This window comes from Magnolia sinica, chromosome 3, assembly GCF_029962835.1.
Source record: "Magnolia sinica isolate HGM2019 chromosome 3, MsV1, whole genome shotgun sequence".
Lineage (NCBI taxonomy): Eukaryota > Viridiplantae > Streptophyta > Magnoliopsida > Magnoliales > Magnoliaceae > Magnolia > Magnolia sinica.
Window position 1 is genome coordinate 44,878,245 of NC_080575.1, and position 17,595 is coordinate 44,895,839.

General features: G+C 40.6%; 1 protein-coding gene and 2 long non-coding RNA genes across 3 annotated transcripts in view; 1 reads left to right on the plus strand and 2 right to left on the minus strand.

Annotated features, from left to right (window-relative positions):
• LOC131239873 (uncharacterized) overlaps positions 1-17,595 on the plus strand; it is a 58,189-nt gene that overhangs the window by 37,667 nt on the left and 2,927 nt on the right. The window lies entirely within an intron of this gene.
• On the minus strand, positions 15,066-16,199 carry LOC131239878 (uncharacterized). The gene is made up of 2 exons (XR_009168467.1): positions 16,032-16,199; positions 15,066-15,803 (listed from the first exon to the last, which is right to left on the minus strand). It is a non-coding gene; the product is annotated as an uncharacterized LOC131239878 (long non-coding RNA).
• Positions 16,406-17,472, minus strand: LOC131239877 (uncharacterized). The gene is made up of 3 exons (XR_009168466.1): positions 16,998-17,472; positions 16,735-16,890; positions 16,406-16,610 (listed from the first exon to the last, which is right to left on the minus strand). It is a non-coding gene; the product is annotated as an uncharacterized LOC131239877 (long non-coding RNA).

Sequence of the window (17,595 nt, forward strand, 5' to 3'; positions counted from 1 at the left end):
TCGTGATCAATTCCATGCATTTCACGATCAATCCCGCGATTCCGTTTTGATTCACAGTCATTTCTATGCATTTCGTGATCAATTCCCTTCACTTCACGGTCATTTTTATGCATTTCACGGTCATTTCCCTACACTTCATGGTCATTTCCATGCATTTCACGGTCAATCCTGATGATTTCGTTTTGATTTACGGTCATTTCCATGCATTTCATGGTCAATCCCCTTCACTTCACGGTCATTTTCATGCATTTCACGATCAATTCGCTTCACTTCATGGTCATTTTCATGCATTTTACTGTCAATCTCGGCGATTCTATTTTGATTTACGGTATTTCCATGCATTTCACGGTCAATTACCTTCACTTTATGGTCATTTCCATGCATTTCACGGTCAATTCACTTCACTTCACGATCATTTCCATGTATTTCACTGTCAATTTCGGCGATTCCGTTTTGATTCACGGTCATTTTTATGCATTTCACGGTCAATTCCCTTCACTTCACGGTCATTTCCACGAATTTCACGGTCAATTCGCTTCACTTCACGGTCATTACCATGCATTTCACAGTCATTCCCGGCGATTCCGTGTTTAATCACGGTCATTTCAATACATTTCACGGTCAATTCCCTTCACTTCACGGTCATTTCCACGCATTTCACAGTCAATTCGCTTCACTTCAAGGTCATTTCCATGCATTTCACGGTCATTCCCGGCGATTCCGTGTTGATTCACGGTCATTTCCATGCATTTCACGGTCAATTCCCTTCACTTCACGGTCATTTCCACGCATTTCACGGTCAATTCGCTTCACTTCACGGTCATTTCCATGCATTTCACGGTCATTCCCGGCGATTCCGTGTTGATTCACGGTCATTTCCATGCATTTCACGGTCAATTCCCTTCACTTCACGGTCATTTTCATGCATTTCACGGTCAATTCGCTTCACTTCACGGTCATTTTCATGCATTTCACGGTCATTCCCGGCGATTCCGTGTTGATTCACGGTCATTTCAATGCATTTCACGATCAATTCCCTTCACTTCACAATCATTTCCACGCATTTCATGGTCAATTCGCTTCACTTCACGGTTATTTTCATGCATTTCACAGTCATTCTCGACGATTCTGTGTTAATTCACGGTCATTTCCACGCATTTCACGGTCAATTCCCTTTACTTCATGGTCATTTCCACACATTTCACAGTCATTCCCCACGTGGAAATGACCATGAATCAACACGGAATCACCGGAAATGGCTGTGAAATGCGTGGAAATGATCGTGAATCAACACGGGATCATCGGGAATGACCGTGAAATGCATGGACATGACCGTGAATCAACACGGAATCGCCGGGAATGACCGTGAAATACATGGAAATGACCATGAAGTGAAGCGAATTGACCGTGAAATGCATTGAAATGACCGTGAATCAACACGGAATCGCGGGGATTGACCGTGAAATGCATGAAAATGACCCTGAAGTGAAGCGAAATGACCGTGAAATTCTTGGGAATGACCGTGAAGTGAAGGGAATTGACCGTGAAATGCATGGAAATGACCGTGAATCAAAACGAAATCGGCGGGATTAACCGTGAAATGCATGGAAATGACTGTGAAGTGAAGGGAATTGATTGTGAAATGCATGGAAATGACCGTGAAGTGAAGGGAATTGACCGTGAAATGCATGGAAATGACCGTGAAGTGAAGGGAATTGACCGTGAAGTGAAGGGAATTGACCGCGAAATTCATGGAAATGACAGTGAAGTGAAGGGAATTGACCGTGAAATGCATGGAAATGACTGTGAATCAAAACGGAATTGCCGGGATTGATCGTGAAATGCATGAAAATGACCGTGAAGTGTAGGGAAATGACCATGAAATACATAAAAATGACCGTGAAGTGAAGGGAATTGACCGTGAAATGCATGGAAATGACCGTGAATCAAAACGGAATCGCCGGCATTGACCGTGAAATGCATGGAATTGATCACGAAGTAAATGAAATGAATGAAATTGACCGCTAAGTGAATGAAATGGATTTTCGACCATCGGCTTAATGGAATCTTGAAAAATAACTAGGTTAGTTGGTTAAAGTAGCTTCTCTTGCCCCAAAATCATATAGGGTACATCAAATAACTAATTTTAGTTTAGAAGATATTCTTGTTAAATGAATAAAGAAAGAAATGAAAAAAAGAGAGAAAAAAAAATTTATATGCATATATATACATATTTATATAAATATGTGTTAGAGAAAATTAAAGGTAGAATAAAGTTATCTTTGTAAAAATAAATAAATAAATAAAATTATAAAGGTAGTCTGTCTATAGCTATGGTTATAATCCGTAGCCATAAGGGCCGCCAGGTGGCCGTGGCCTCACTAGATAGGTTAGCAACTGGGGGAGTGGTGTGCGCTAGTTCAGTGAGCCCATCCCAGACAAACTTTTATGGATACAGACAAATCATCTATGGCTACGGACAAACCATCTATTACTACGGTTATAATTTGTAACTATAGGTCTGTCTATCTCATATGATATTACCATTCTGCTTTGAACGTCTACTGTTGAAACTCTTTTAGTGGTCACAAAAGTTTTGGATGATTATAAAATTTGTTTGTCCTCTTCATCCAGGTCTTTGTGACCTTATTAATAGATTGGATGGAAAATAAATGTTATGGTGGGCTCTACAAAAGTTTCAACGGTAAAAATCAATTTTCTGCTGCTCTTCGTGGTGTGGTCCAGTTGATCTTTGGATATGATATCTTTTTTTCATGATGCTCCCAAATGATCTCGAAAATATGGATGAACGTTGTGGATATAATAAATACATAACTGTGGGGCCCACGTAACGTTGATCTCTTTTGAACCGTTTGTACAACTCGGAGTTCGAGGAGCGTCAGCGCTTGTCTTCGAGCACCAGCCGATCCGTCGAAGGAAAAAGCAGGGGCATTTTCGACCTTTAGGAAGGCGTCCGTACAGCTGGGGCTTATTCTGGTATGGTAAAATGAGGTGGGCTTCAACGTGTAAATGGGCCATAAATGGGTCGTACAGTGGTAAATTTCTCCTGAAATCGGATTGCGAGTTACTCAGCAGGCTTTTTATCTTACTGAGTAAACTCAGTTGGGCCTACCATGAATGTTTGTGGGTTATCCACGCCGTCCATCCATTTTTTCAGCTCATTTTAATGGTTGATCCAACAATTTAATCATGACCAAAGGTCAATTGGACCACACCATAGGAAAAAGTGGGAATAATGACTTCCACCGTTGAAACCTTGGTAGGGCCCACAGTGATGTTTATTTGTCATCCAACCTGTTCATAAGATCACACAGACATGGATTAAGGGTAAACACAAATAATAGATTGATCCAAAACTTCCGTGGCCACCAAGAATTTTTCGATGGTGGAATTTCAATTCACGCTGTTTTCCGATATGAGGTCCACTTGAGATTTCGATATACTTCTTTTTGGGTTAGAGCCCTCAAATTATCTTTTAAAATTGATGGACGGAGTGGATAAAGTATTTAAATCATGGTGGACTCCACAGACTTTACTCAGTACGCTTAGCGTGCTGAGTTATTCAGTACACAATTCGCGTCCGTCCTACCTATAGCGTCGAGAAATTTACGGCTGTGGGCGCCACCTTTTATCCATGGGATATTCTTGAAGCAATACAAACTTAACATGCGCACTTAGACCTCCTCGTACGGATGATAAATTTCAGGACGAAAATACCCCTCCTTTTCAAGGAAAAGGAATGGGCACTCTTCCTGCCACTCGCCAATGGCAGATCATCGGCCGTCTGTGGGCCCTACCATGATGTATTCTTTTCATCCATGCTGTCCATATATTTTTCCAGATCATTTTATAGTATGAGACAAAAAATGAGGTATATCCAAATCTCAAGTGTACCACATTACACGAAACAGTGTTGAATGAGCGTCAACCGTTAGAAACTCAAGTGGAGCCCACTGTGATGTTTGTGAGAAATCCTCCCCGTCTAAGTTCATTCATAGGGTCACAAAGACCTGGATGAAGAGGAAAAACAAATTTCATAATGATCCAAAACTTCTGTAACCCCTAAGAGGGTTTCAATGGTAGACGTTTGATTCCCCACTGCCTTTTACAGTGTGGTCCACTTGATAGTTAGATCTATCTTATTTTTCGTCTCAAGCCTTAATATGAACTCGCCAAATAGATGGACGGTTTGGATATAACACAGACCTCATGATGGGACCCACAAAAGCAACATAACAAAAAATAATAATAATCTATAGACTGTCGCAGCACTACTGCCGGTTTGCGGCAGTCTGTAAATTTTTTTTAAAAAATTTTTTGTAGGAAGAACTTTTTCTTCCTTACATTTTTCTCTAATACATAATTATGTAAATATGTAGATATAAGTATATAAAAATATTTCCTATCTTTTAATTTATTTTTTTGTCTATGTATTTAACAAGCATATCTCCTAAAATAGAATGTTTATTTTTTTTTTAAATTTTTTTTTACACACGCACACACACCCCCACACACTCACACTAGTGGAATTTCACCACTTATGGATACTCGAACGCTTGACCGGGTGTTGAAACTCCTAATAATCTAGGCAAGCATGAAAATGAGCAGGGCAAACATGAAAATGAGCGGGGGAAACTAGAAAATCAGCGGGGCAAACTGAAATATGAGCGGGTTAAACTAAAAAAACAGCAGGGCAAATTGAAATATGAGCGGAGTAAACAAGAAAAATAGCGAGGCAAACTGAAATATGAGCTGAGCAAACTAGAAAAACAGCGGGGCAAACTGAAATATGAGCGGGGCAAACAAGAAAAACAGCGGGGCAAACTGAAATATGAGCGGGGTAAATTGAAATATGAGCGGGGCAAACTAAAATATGAATGAGGCAAACAAGAAAAACAACGGGGCAAACTGAAATATGAGTGAGGCAAACTATCTGATTTTACTGATGAATTTGGAACTTTAAACATCTTTTCTTTAAGAGTAATGATCTCCTACAACCGGTTGTTGGATAGCTTACAATACAGTCCATCTAACCTGTAAACCTATCATTTGCCTGGGACATGAGGGCCATGCTAAAGGAGGGACTCACCTTGAAAAATCATTTGGTGAAAAAACCAGGCCATTGTGCATGAATAAAAACAGAGAGTTTAAATCAGAGATGTTGATGGTGTGCTTTCATGTACTCATTTGACTCACCTGATAAATGAGTAGGGCTGATTTTTGAGCCAGCTGACCTACATAGTGGGTCACATTTCTTCATGGTTCAAATATCCTATACGTGACATATTGACACATGTGATTAGTTGTATCTTAAGCTAAGCAACAATGGATTGTATGTGATCATTACTTTTCCTACAAATAAGAACCACCCATTTGGTGGCTCCCCATCGAATGGAGGGACCATCTAAGAAGTGCAATCTTGGGCAATTCTCATCCAAACTGAGGCCCATAATTCAGATGGTCAAGATTTATGTGTATATACACTACATATAGGGTGGACTTGTATTTTGAGTATGATCTACACTACTTGTCTTTTTTAATTTTGAATTTAATTGAGGGATTTTTTTTGTTTCCTTCCTTTTTGCAAGCAGAGCTAATGCTCTTTGGGCTTCTATCATTGCTGTTGGGTCATTGGACGATTTGGGTAGCCAAGATATGCATTAAATCTTCATCATTTAGCAGTCACTTTTATTTGTGTGCGAAGGAAAGCTACAAAGGCGGGGTGATGAATGTGAAACATTTGCTGGTTGATGATTTCTATCGCTTCAATTACACACTTTCTCAAGACCAGGAGATAAGTAGTTGGCATCGTTATTGCCCTGAGGTGGTTTTCATCCTAAAATGGTTTGTAAACTGGACTGCGGGTACCAAACAAATAGAATACCATCTTCGCTAGCTTCCATAAACATTTTCCTCAGTTGTAGGTCATCTGGCATAAAGAGCTTATCCTTCTCTACTAACCAAATTCCATCGCCAGAGGCAGTTTAGGAGGGCAGCTTGGTTATTTTCAAGTACATGAGTTCAAAAGGAGTAACACTTCGCCAAACTCACTTCATAAGACAAAGCAGCAAGAAAGAACCACAGAATTTAACAAATGGCTTGGTTTTTTCACTAAATGATTCTTCAAGGTGAGTCCCTCCTTTAGCATGACGCTCATGTCCCAGACGAATGATAGGTTTATAGGTTAGATGGACTATATTGTAAGCTATCCAACAACCGATTGTAGGAGATCATTACTCTCAAAGAAAATATGTTCAAAGTTCCAAATTCATCAGCAAAATCAGATAGTTTGCCCCGCTCATATTTCAGTTTGCCCCACTGTTTTTCTAGTTTGCCCCGCTCATATTTCATCCAGGAATTTCTTTGGTGCTTATGATATTCGAATTTGATTGAATATACACGATTCATGTTTTACCCCACTAGGACTTGATTGGCTGTTATAATAGTATAGTTCTCTGCATTAAACAGAATGATCTCCTTAGGAGTTTTTGATCTCCTCATCACTACCGAGCTGAGATTGTACATTGTTTGGATTTATGCAGGGGAGCTATTTTTCATTACAAATAGGAAAAGTGGATTTTGGAATCTTTATATATGGGTAAATCTCAGTTTGCCTTGCTATTTTTCTAGTTTGCCCCACTGATTTTCTAGTTTGCCCTGCTCATATTTCAGTTTGCCTCGCTCATTTTCATGCTTGCCCCGCTCATTTTCATGTTTGCCTCGCTCGGGTGGTAGACTATTAGAAGTTTCAACACCCGGTCAAGCGTTCGAGTATCCATGGGGTGGTGAAATTCCACTAGTGTGAGTGTGTGGGGGTGTGTGTGCGTATGTAAAAAAAAAAAAATTCTAGCTTAGGAGATATGCTTGTTTAATATATAAGACAAAAAAATGAATTAAAAGATATGAAAATATTTTTATATACTTATATATATACATATTTACATAATTATGTATTAGAGAAAAATGTAAGGGAGAAAAATTTCTCCCTGTCAAAAAAGAAAAAAAATAAAATAAAAATTTCATACTGCCGCGGCACTACTGCCGGTTTGGCAGCACGGCAGCATGTAGATTTTTTGTTTTGTTTTTTTTTTCTATGTTACTTTTGTGGGTCCCATCATGAGGTCTTTATTATATCCAAACCGTCCATTTATTTGGCGAGCTCATATTAAGGCTTGAGATGAAAAATAAGATAGATCTAAGTATCAAGTGGACCACACTGTAAAAGGCAGTGGGGAATTGAAGATCTACCATTGAAACCCTTTTAGGGGTTACAGAAGTTTTGGATCATTATTAAATTTGTTTTTCCTCTTCATTGAGGTCTTTGTGACCCTATGAAAGAACTTAGACGACAGAAGTTTTGGATCATTATTAAATTTGTTTTTCCTCTCCATCGAGGTCTTTGTGACCCTATGAAAGAACTTAGACGGGGAGGATTTCTCACAAACATCACAGTGGGCCCCACCTGAGTTCCCATAGCCGGACCGTCCGTCAGCGCTCGTCTCCGCACGCCAGCCAGAGGAAGGCAAGGGTATTTTCGTACTTAAATTCGGTGTCTGTCTGAGGAGGTCTAAGTGTGTATGTTAAGTTTGTATTGCTTTAAGAATATCCAATGGATAAAAGGTGGGGTCTACATTCGTAAATTTCTCTATACCGTCACGCGGATTTCCGGACAAAACCTATCTTAGAAAGTTCCTCCGCAAGGATGCCGTATGGGGCCCACAGATATGTTGATGAGAAATCCACCCCGTCCATCCATTTTGAGTGCTCATTTTAAAATATGAAACAAAAAAGGAGGTAGATCTAAAAATCAGTTTGGTCACACGTGAGGAAAAATTGGGGAAAGAAATTCTTACCGTTCAAATCTTTCTGAGCTCCATGTTGATGTCTATATGCCATCCAAACCGTTTATAAGGTTATTACCATGGGGATGAAGTGAAAATACCAAAAACATTTCCTGACACAAATTTGATGGCCCCAAGAATGTTTCAACGATTCACACCAAATCCCCACTGTTTCCTCTCGTGTGCCCCACTTAAGTTTTGGATACACATATTTTTTGGTCTTCTGTCCTAAAATGAGCTATAAAATCGTGTGAACAGTATGGATTTCTCACAAACATCTCTGTGGACCCCACCCAACATCCTTGTGCAGGAACTCCATGCCAAAGGCTTCCACATAAAAACTCAAAAGACTAGTATTCAAACCGAAACTAGAATTCCTCTATTATGTATAAATATCGGACTATTTTAGAGTAACCATATCACATGCATACAAACACACACAGCCTCTCTTCTCCTACGATGGCTGCACCTACAAACCAATCACTCTCCTTGATTCTACTCACATTTAGTGTTATTTTTCTTCTAAATCTTTCATGTGCTGCTCAAGCCATGGATTGTAGGTAGCTTCCAAGCCATATACAATTTCGGCGACTCGATCTCAGCTACCAGAAACCTTATCCATGAAGACAATCTCGGCTCCTTTTCGCCCATTGCTAAACTTCCGTATGGTGAGACATACTTCCACCAGCCGATGCTTGAATGGGCTGCTCATGGTCGATGTCCTCGGTATTGAAAAATATCTTCCATTATTTTTTTTTTCTTTAATGAGTTAAGTGTTGGGGATTTGTGCTACGGAATCACACAGATCTGGATCTAGGATAGCAATCCACTAACGTCAAGCAATCATAAGAGAACACAAAGATTTAATGTGGAAAACCCTTGCGAGAAAAAACCACGGCACAAAGCGACAGAAATCCACTCTGAAAAGAAAATTACAAGAGAGAGGACTTACTCGATTCGAACAACCTCGAATCTCACCCTTGCTACACCCTTTGATAACCCTAGAACCCTTTAGAAAGCTTTAGAATACCTTAGAATAGCCCTAGGGACCCCTATTTATAGTATAGGAAACTCCACTTACGCACCTAGTCCGGAAAAATTCGGAAACCGCCTCAAATTTACGTAGTCCGCGCAGGATCTGCGAAATCTCGACTAGTCAAAGGATGGCCTCGACTGGTCGAGCAACCCGCTCGACCGGTCGAGCCTGACCCTTGATTGGTCGAGCTTGACGGACACTCAAAAGGCGAGCTCGCTGGACTTTGAGTCGAGCGGGCCTCGACCGGTCGAGTGGACCCTTGACTCGTCGAGCGGTCCGCTCGACCGGTTGAATAGTGGACTTGTCTTGAAGACTTTCTGACAACAATCTCCACCAAGTCTTCAATTTTCAACCATGTAGCTTCTTAACATCTGCTCTTATCTTTTCATTGCATCATAGCTTCAATCAACGCTTCTTGTGCACACTCCGTCCTTCTTTTACCCCACGCCAAGCCCAGAGAAGTTGCACAGAACTTGAACTTCTTTGTAGGAAAGACCTTGGTGAGTATGTCTGCTGGATTCATGCTGGTGTGAATCTTTTCCAGTGTGACACCTCCTTCCTCTAGCACTTGTCGGCTAAAGTGGTAACAAACATCAATGTGTTTAGTACGAGAGTGATAAACAAAATTTTTAGCCAAATTGATAGCGCTCTCGCTATCACAGTTAACCGGCACGGCTTCCTGCTGAAGTCCCAACTGATTTATCATGCCTTTGAGCCAAACACCTTCTTTAAACGCTTCTGTCACTGCCATATATTCTGCTTCGGTCGTGGAAAGAGCCACCACGGACTGAAGCTTCGACATCCAACTAATTGCTCCACCCGCTAGTACAAACGAGTATCCTGAAGTAGACTTCCTGGAATCTATACTGCCCGCGTAGTTAGAATTCACATACCCTACCAACTTTGTCCCTGTTTTCTCAAAAGTTAAGACGTAGTCTTTCGTACCTCGAATGTATCGAAGTAGCCATTTCACCGCTTCCCAATGTTGCTTATCGGGGTTTGACATGTATCTGCTCACAACACCGACTGCCTGTGAAATATCCGGTCTCGTACAGACCATGACATACATTAAACTGCCAACCACATTCGAATAGGGCAAATGAGACATAACCTGCTTTTCCTCATTGGATTTAGGACATTGTTCTGAGGAAAGCTTGAAGTGAGTCGCGTGGGGAACGCTCACCGGCTTTGCCTGATCCATCCCATACTTGATCAATACCTTTTCAAGGTATTCTGTCTGTGATAACCAAAGCTTGCTTCTCTTCCTGTCTCTATGAATATCTATGCCGAGAACTTTTTTTGCAGCCCTCAGATCTTTCATCTCGAATGTCCCTGATAACCGAGTCTTCGGTATGTTGATTTCTGACATATCATGACAGGCGATCAACATATCATCAACATACACTACTAGGATGATGAATTTGCCATAACTCAGTGTCTTGTAATAGACACAGTGATCGTATTCACTCTAAGTAAATTTCTGACTCACCATGAAAGAATCAAATTTTTTATACCACTGCCTAGGCGACTGTTTCAGGCCATACAATGACCTTATTAACCTGCAAACCTTTTTCTCTGCCCCTTTAACTTCGTAGCCCTCTGGTTGCTTCATGTAGATCTGCTCTTCGAATTTCCTGTGCAGGAATGCAGTCTTCACATCCATCTGTTCCAGCTCGAGATCGTATTGGGCAACCAGCGCCAACACGAATCTGATAGATACCTGCTTAACCACCGGCGCGAATATCTCTGTGAAGTCGATTCCTTCTCTCTGAGCATAACCCTTCACTACCAACCTTGCTTTGTATCTATCCTGTTTCTTTTTGAATAACCACTTGCATCCAATCGCTTTTCGGCCCACAGCTTCACCGGCTCCCATGTGTGATTTTTGTGCAATGAGTCCATCTCATCGTCCATAGCCGCCTTCCACTTTTCTGCATCAGGCTCATCAAGAGCCTCCTGAATAGTAGACGGGTCCCCCTCATCTGTAATGAGGGCATATGCAATATTAGAGTCGTCCTTGTATCTTGCCGGTAACCTGCGATCACGCGTGGATTCCTTCTCACAGGTGGCTGCTCCACCTGATCCTGTACCTTTGTCTGCACGTCTGTCTCTGCCTGAGTATCATCTGAGTCAATCTGGACGTCTATGATCAACTTTTCTGGTTCCTCTTGCTCCTCTTGATCATTCTTGTGAAATAGGGAGCTTTCATCGAATCTGACGTCACGGCTAGTGATGACCTTGCGTGTGACCTTGTCGAATAACCTGTAACCTTTCACACCAATGCCATAACCAACAAAGATATACTTTTTAGCTCTATGGTCTAGCTTATCTCTCTCAACTGACGGTACATAAAAGTAAGCCTCACAACCAAATATGCGTAGATCTGAGTAGTCGATTTTCTAACCACTCCATACTTCCTCTGGGATTTTATATTCAATTGCCGTTGAAGGAGATTGGTTCACCAAATAACAAGCTGTGTTAATGGCCTCTATCCATAGGTCCCTGCACAACGCGACATTACTTAACATGCATCTGGCCCTCTCCATGAGAGTCTGATTCATTCGCTCAGCCACACCGTTTTGCTCGGGAGTGTGGCGCACTGTGTTGTGCCTAATGATACCTTCATCCTTGCAATAATCATTAAACTCAGTGGAAGTAAATTCTCCACCATTGTCAGTCCTTAAAACTTTTATTTTTCGCCCTGACTGTTTTTCCACCATTGCCTTCCATTGCTTGAATATAGTGAAAACTTCGGATTTACGTTTCATGAAGTAAACCCAAACTTTCCTGGAGTAGTCGTCAATGAATGAAACAAACCATGACGACCCCCCATGGAAACTTCTGGCGATGGCCCCTAAACGTTAGAGTGCACATAATCAAGTACTCCCTTACAAACATGTTTTCCAGATTTAAAAGACAGTCTAGATTGTTTACCGTATATACAATGCTCGCATATATCTAAATCAGAATTTTTAAAAGCTAGAATTAAACATCGATCAAGAAGTACCTTCATGCCTCGCTCTCTCATGTGGCCCAGACGAGCATGCCACATACGTAGAGATGTGGAGTCTGCAATAGCTGCTACCGCTCCACCTGCTGAAGTGTTCTCAATCAACCTGTAAAGGTTTCCGTGCCTCTGCGCTCTCATAACCACGAGTGCCCCTTTTGAAACTTTAAGGACACCATCAATACCGGTGAACTTGCACCTTATAGCCTCGAGTGCACCGAGAGAAATCAGACTTTTCTTCATATCAAGAACGTGCCTGACGTTAGTCAATGTACGCTCCATCCCATCAAACATCTTGATGCTCACCATACCAATAGCCACAACATTACAGGCATTGTCATTGCCCATAAAAACCTGTTCACCACGCATTCCTCATAACTGGTAAACCAACTCCGATGATGAGTCATGTGATAAGATACTCCTGTGTCAAAATCCACTCGTCTTTATGATTGTCGTGTAAGTGACCAATCATGGAAATAGATAGAACATCACCACCACTTGATTCTTCATCAGATGTGACCACATTAGCCTCCTTGGAAGAAGTCGCTGAATTTTCTTTCTTCATTTTAGGATTTCTGCAATCCTTCTTCATGTGTCCAGACAACCCACAATTCCAACACTTTAATTTTCCTTTGCCCTTGCCCTTGGATTTGGATCTAGGTTTAAAAGATCCTGTACCTCGCTCAGAATCTCTGCCCCTCGTAATCAGTGCATCGGAAGATGCACCCATGTCACCATTTAGCTTTCTCATAGCCTTCCCTTGAAGGGCTGAGATAACGGTGTTAACACGTAGTTTTATTTACGGTGCACATTGTGTCCCTGAAAGACTCATATGATGCAGGAAGAAAATTCAACAATATACATGCCTGTTCCTCATCTTTGACCACTTCCTCCATATCCAGCAATTTGCACATCAATTTATTAAAGTTGCTGATATGGGCTTCTAGATCTCCACCCTCTGCCATCTTGAAGGTATAACACTGTAGCTTCAAGTGTAGGCGATTTTCAAAGGACTTCTTTACATAGATGTTCTCTAACTTCGCCCACAAACTAGCTGCAGTTTTCTCCCTCAAAACATTATAGAAAACCTCATCCGTGAGACATAAACGGATAGAGGCTAAAGCATTACTATCAAGGTTTTCCCATTCATCATCTTTCATGGTAGATTTCCGATCCTCAAGAGCCTTAATCTCTCCTTACTTGGTTAACAGGCTAATCATCTTAACCTTCCATAACTCAAAATTATTTTTGCCTGAGTACTTCTCAATATCAAACTTGCCGTTTCCCATTATTACTAATCCTGCAGATTCAAATCTGTGCCCCAACGATTTCTCTGATACCACTTGTTGGGGATTTGTGCTGCGGAACACAAAGATTTAACATGGAAAACCCTTGCAGGAAAAAACCACGGCACAAAGCGACAGAAATCCACTATGAAAAGAAAATTACAAGAGAGAGGACTTACCCGATTCGAACAACCTCGAATCTCACCCTTGCTACACCCTTTGATAACCCTAGAACCCTTTAGAAAGCTTTAGAATAGCCATAGGGACCCCTATTTATAGTTTAGGAAACTCCACTTAGGCACCTAATCCGGAAAAATCCGGAAACTGCCTCAAATTCATGCAGTCCGCGCAGGATCTGCGTAACCTCGACTAGTCGAAGGATGGCCTCGACTGGTCAAGCAACCCGCTCGACCGGTCGAGCATGACCTTCGACTGGTCGAGCCTGACGGACAACCAAAAGGCGAGCTCGTTGGACTTTGAGTCGAGCGGGCTTCGACCGGTCGAGCAGTGGACTTGTCTTGAAGACTTTCTGACAACATTAGGTCCATGGTTTAGTGGTTCAAATTGTTGTTCTAATGGGCTCCACATTTTCTCATACTCATTCAGAAGTTTTTTTTTTTTTTTTCTACAACAAGGTGGTTAGATCTTCCCTTTCTCAACCCATACCTTCATAAGGACGCCATATTCAATCATGGAGTTAATTTCGTAGTTGCTGAAGCGACGACTCTCTAGCCGTCCTTTTGGGTGAACCATGGCATCCTGATGCCTCATACAAACAGTTCCCTTGAAGTCCAGCTCAACTAGTTTAAGGCCCACCTCAGCTCTATTTGCTTCTCGCAAATCGGTAAGATCAACCACGATCCATTAAATTCATCTTAATTCCCATTGTATGACCATGTTTTAGCTTGTGCAAGTTAGGCCCATGACTCACTGATCCAGACCATTGGCTTTTTGGACCTGTCGCAGATCCGAGTCAGGCAGTATCGGGCCTAGCCCAGACATTAATCGGGCCCAAACCCGAGTATTAAGGACATAAATAGAATAGGCCTGTTCTGATCATTGGATTGGGCATTAATAGTATGAAATTTTGCAAAATCCATGCCCAGGCCCTAATCACTTGGGCTTCAAAATCCAACCCAAGATGGACGGACTCAAAAATCTTTTCCATTTTTTAGATTTGTAGCCTATTGACACTACAAGAAAAGGGGACTTTAGCCTCAATTCAAAACTGTGGCTAAAAAGGTTAAAAACTGAGGCTAAAAGCCTTTAGCCTTAGTTTTGCCTCAGTTATCTAAACCAAGGTTGAAACCCCCGTGGCTAAAGGCTTTAGCCTTAGTTTTAGCAACTGATGCTAAAATGACTTTTATAGCCTCGGTTCTTCAAGTGAAGCTAAAAGAACCTTTTTAGCTTCAGTTTTCTCTAAATGAGGCTAAATCAAAATTTTAGCCTCCATTGTTTCCACTGAGACTAAATCCAAATTTTAGCCTTAGTTGCCTCCAATTGAAGCTAAATCTATTTTAACCTCAGTTCTCAACAATCGAGGCTAAAGCCTTTAGCCATGGGAGTTGTAGTCTCAGTTTAGGTAACTGAGACAAAACTGAGACTAAATCCAAATTTTAGCCTTAGTTGCCTCCAATTGAAGCTAAATCTATTTTAACCTCGGTTCTCAACAATCGAGGCTAAAGCCTTTAGCCATGGGAGTTGTAGTCTCAGTTTAGGTAATCGAGACAAAACTGAGACTAAAGATGGATTTAGCCTTTGTTGGTATCAACTGAGGCTAAATTCACTTTTTAACCTCAGTTCTTAGAGGCTAAATCATTTATTTTAACCCATTCATAAACTTGTGCATAGTCAGTCAGATCCACAACATTAGCTACAATATTTTAATGGGTTTTTCCTCTCAAATAAAACCCAAGAAAACCCAGAAAGAGTCTTCAATTCTCAGTCAAATAGACTTGGAATCCCAATCCATAAAACATGAAAAAACAGAAAGAAATGAAAAAGAAAGAAGAAAAACAGAGAGTGGTTTTCTCCCTCAGTCCAAGAGACTTGAAATCTCAACACAAATAGAGAAACGTTAGAGGCTTCTATTTAAATATAAGAGAAGTGGCATTTTCTTCCTGAGTTTGTGTGATTTGTTAGCAGCCATCCAAGAGTTTTGTGTGATCTGTCCAGCCACAAAGATGAGATGGCATAGGCCTGACAAGGAGAAATATACAAGTAGCCCTTGCTCTAATTCAGATATTGTAAGTATGGCTTCAAACCTGTATCTCCAGTTTCTCTCTCCTCTTCTTTAATCAGCTGATCTACTGCTGGTGCATTATCTGTTTTCTGTTGTTTCACAGTAGACGCTTTCTTGATCTCTCTTTTGGCAGTTTCACATCTCAAGGGAGAAACGACCTCAGCGAGCCTTTCAGAACCAACAGTGCCTTCGTGTAGGTTGGATAGTGTAGTGATGCTTAATTACCGGCTATATCACGATTTTCATAGATCTTTGTGTCTGTGACCTAGAGGACATCTCCGGGAAAGATATTCGTGTCAGCCAAAGTAGAAGATTCATCAGCTTCAATTTCCCTGGAGCCTTTGTGAAGCTTCTGGTTCTCTTTAACAACCTGTAAGATATTTCACCATCAGTAAAAAGGTAACATAGAGAGGTCAATTTATCCATCTTAAGCCTACAAGGAAAATGATCCATCATTAACTAGAAAAGGAACATGGCTACTTGATGCTCAAGGGAAAATATATAATAAGAATATTCATGTACATTCCCAGTCTGTTATAAAGAACTCACAATATCCAAAATGCTGACTGCAGCAGGTTGAGTTTGGAATTTGGAATACCAGTCATTGTAGGTGCTCATGAGTCGCCTACTCACAATAATTCCAGACCAGACCCACATGCCAAAATTACTGCATTTTGTCTGCTAAGTTGATTGGGAGTGGCATGGGAGATTTCTGATAGTTGGAAAATACCGGAACTCCACCATCGGGAGCAGCAGTCGGCTGACCACCAGAACTGATGCCGCCCAGTTTCACTCAATCTCCATATAATTACAATCATTTAATTCTCTGAGTTTTTCATAAGGTATAAGAGAAAATAGATACTTGCCTGAACAAGTTAGTTCATCCACATGATATTTGTAAAGAGAAGGTTCCTGAGAAAACAGATAATAAACTGTTATTCATCAAAATTATAAGGAGGAAAGGCTGGGAATGATTAAAAACACTATAATCTCATCCTTAATATCATACAGGCTCAGAATCTTTTAAGAGATCTTTAATTCAATACCTACGACCTCTATTGCTTACATCCCTTTCTTTTGTAATAAGAGCATTTAATAAGGTAAGGAAAGATATTGTGGATGGGTATGTTTCATTCCTTGCTTCTACTTCATTCAACTCAAACCTCATATCATAAACCTGCCAAATACACAATTAAAAAAAATAAAAAAAATAAAATCATTGTAATATCACCAACAAGTTATTGCAACAGATGTGTATCATGTTTCTGTATTTATACAAATGCGTGGACATTTGAACAGACCTGCTCTGAATTGCCAATGTGTATCATGTTTCTGTATTTATACAAATGCGTGCAGACATTTGAACAGACCTGCTCTGAATTGCCAGTTTGACCTTCATCTTCCAACATCTCCCAAGCTACTTCCAATCTTCGGCATTTCTTTCGTGGCATATGTTTCTGTTTAATGGGAATTAGCAAAGAATATCCAAGACCCATATGCTTAAAGTAACTTAAAACAGACAAACAAATAATTACAAGAGCAGGATTAAAAAAAATGAAATTACCTCACGCTCCCTCCGTCTCTTTTCCTTTGTTTTCAAGTCCTCTGCCTACTGGGCACTCATGACCTCAATTGTGTCACCCTGACCTTTCTCATTTGATGCTGTCAAAAGAAGTAATGTACACCAAAAAGAAGTTTTGAAGATGTTAAACAGAGTTATTCAAACAAAGATAACAAAAAATGCTATAAATGAGAATACATAGGCATGATTTCCAACAAAAGAGGGGTGTACAGATCTGTTATGTACAGATCCAGATCTCATTTCTTACAATTGTGTTGCCTCGGATCTGATATTTTGGCAATGGATCTGTGCTCCCTACAACACCGTTCTGAATCATATAGCCCCAGAAATCAGAATGTCTGCTTTCTCAGGCAATTCAACATCCTCAACTTTACCTTTGATCACTTGTAATATAAAGAACAAAAACCCTCACGAAAATGAGAACAACGTAGCAACAAGGTGAGTTTGGCAAAAAACTCAAAAAAGTCAGGTATTAAGTTTAAACTGCAAAATAAAATATTCTTATAAAAGAAATAGCAGATCTGAATGCAATGTAGTTTCCACGAGTACAAATTAGCCATGCAACCCATATAAATATACA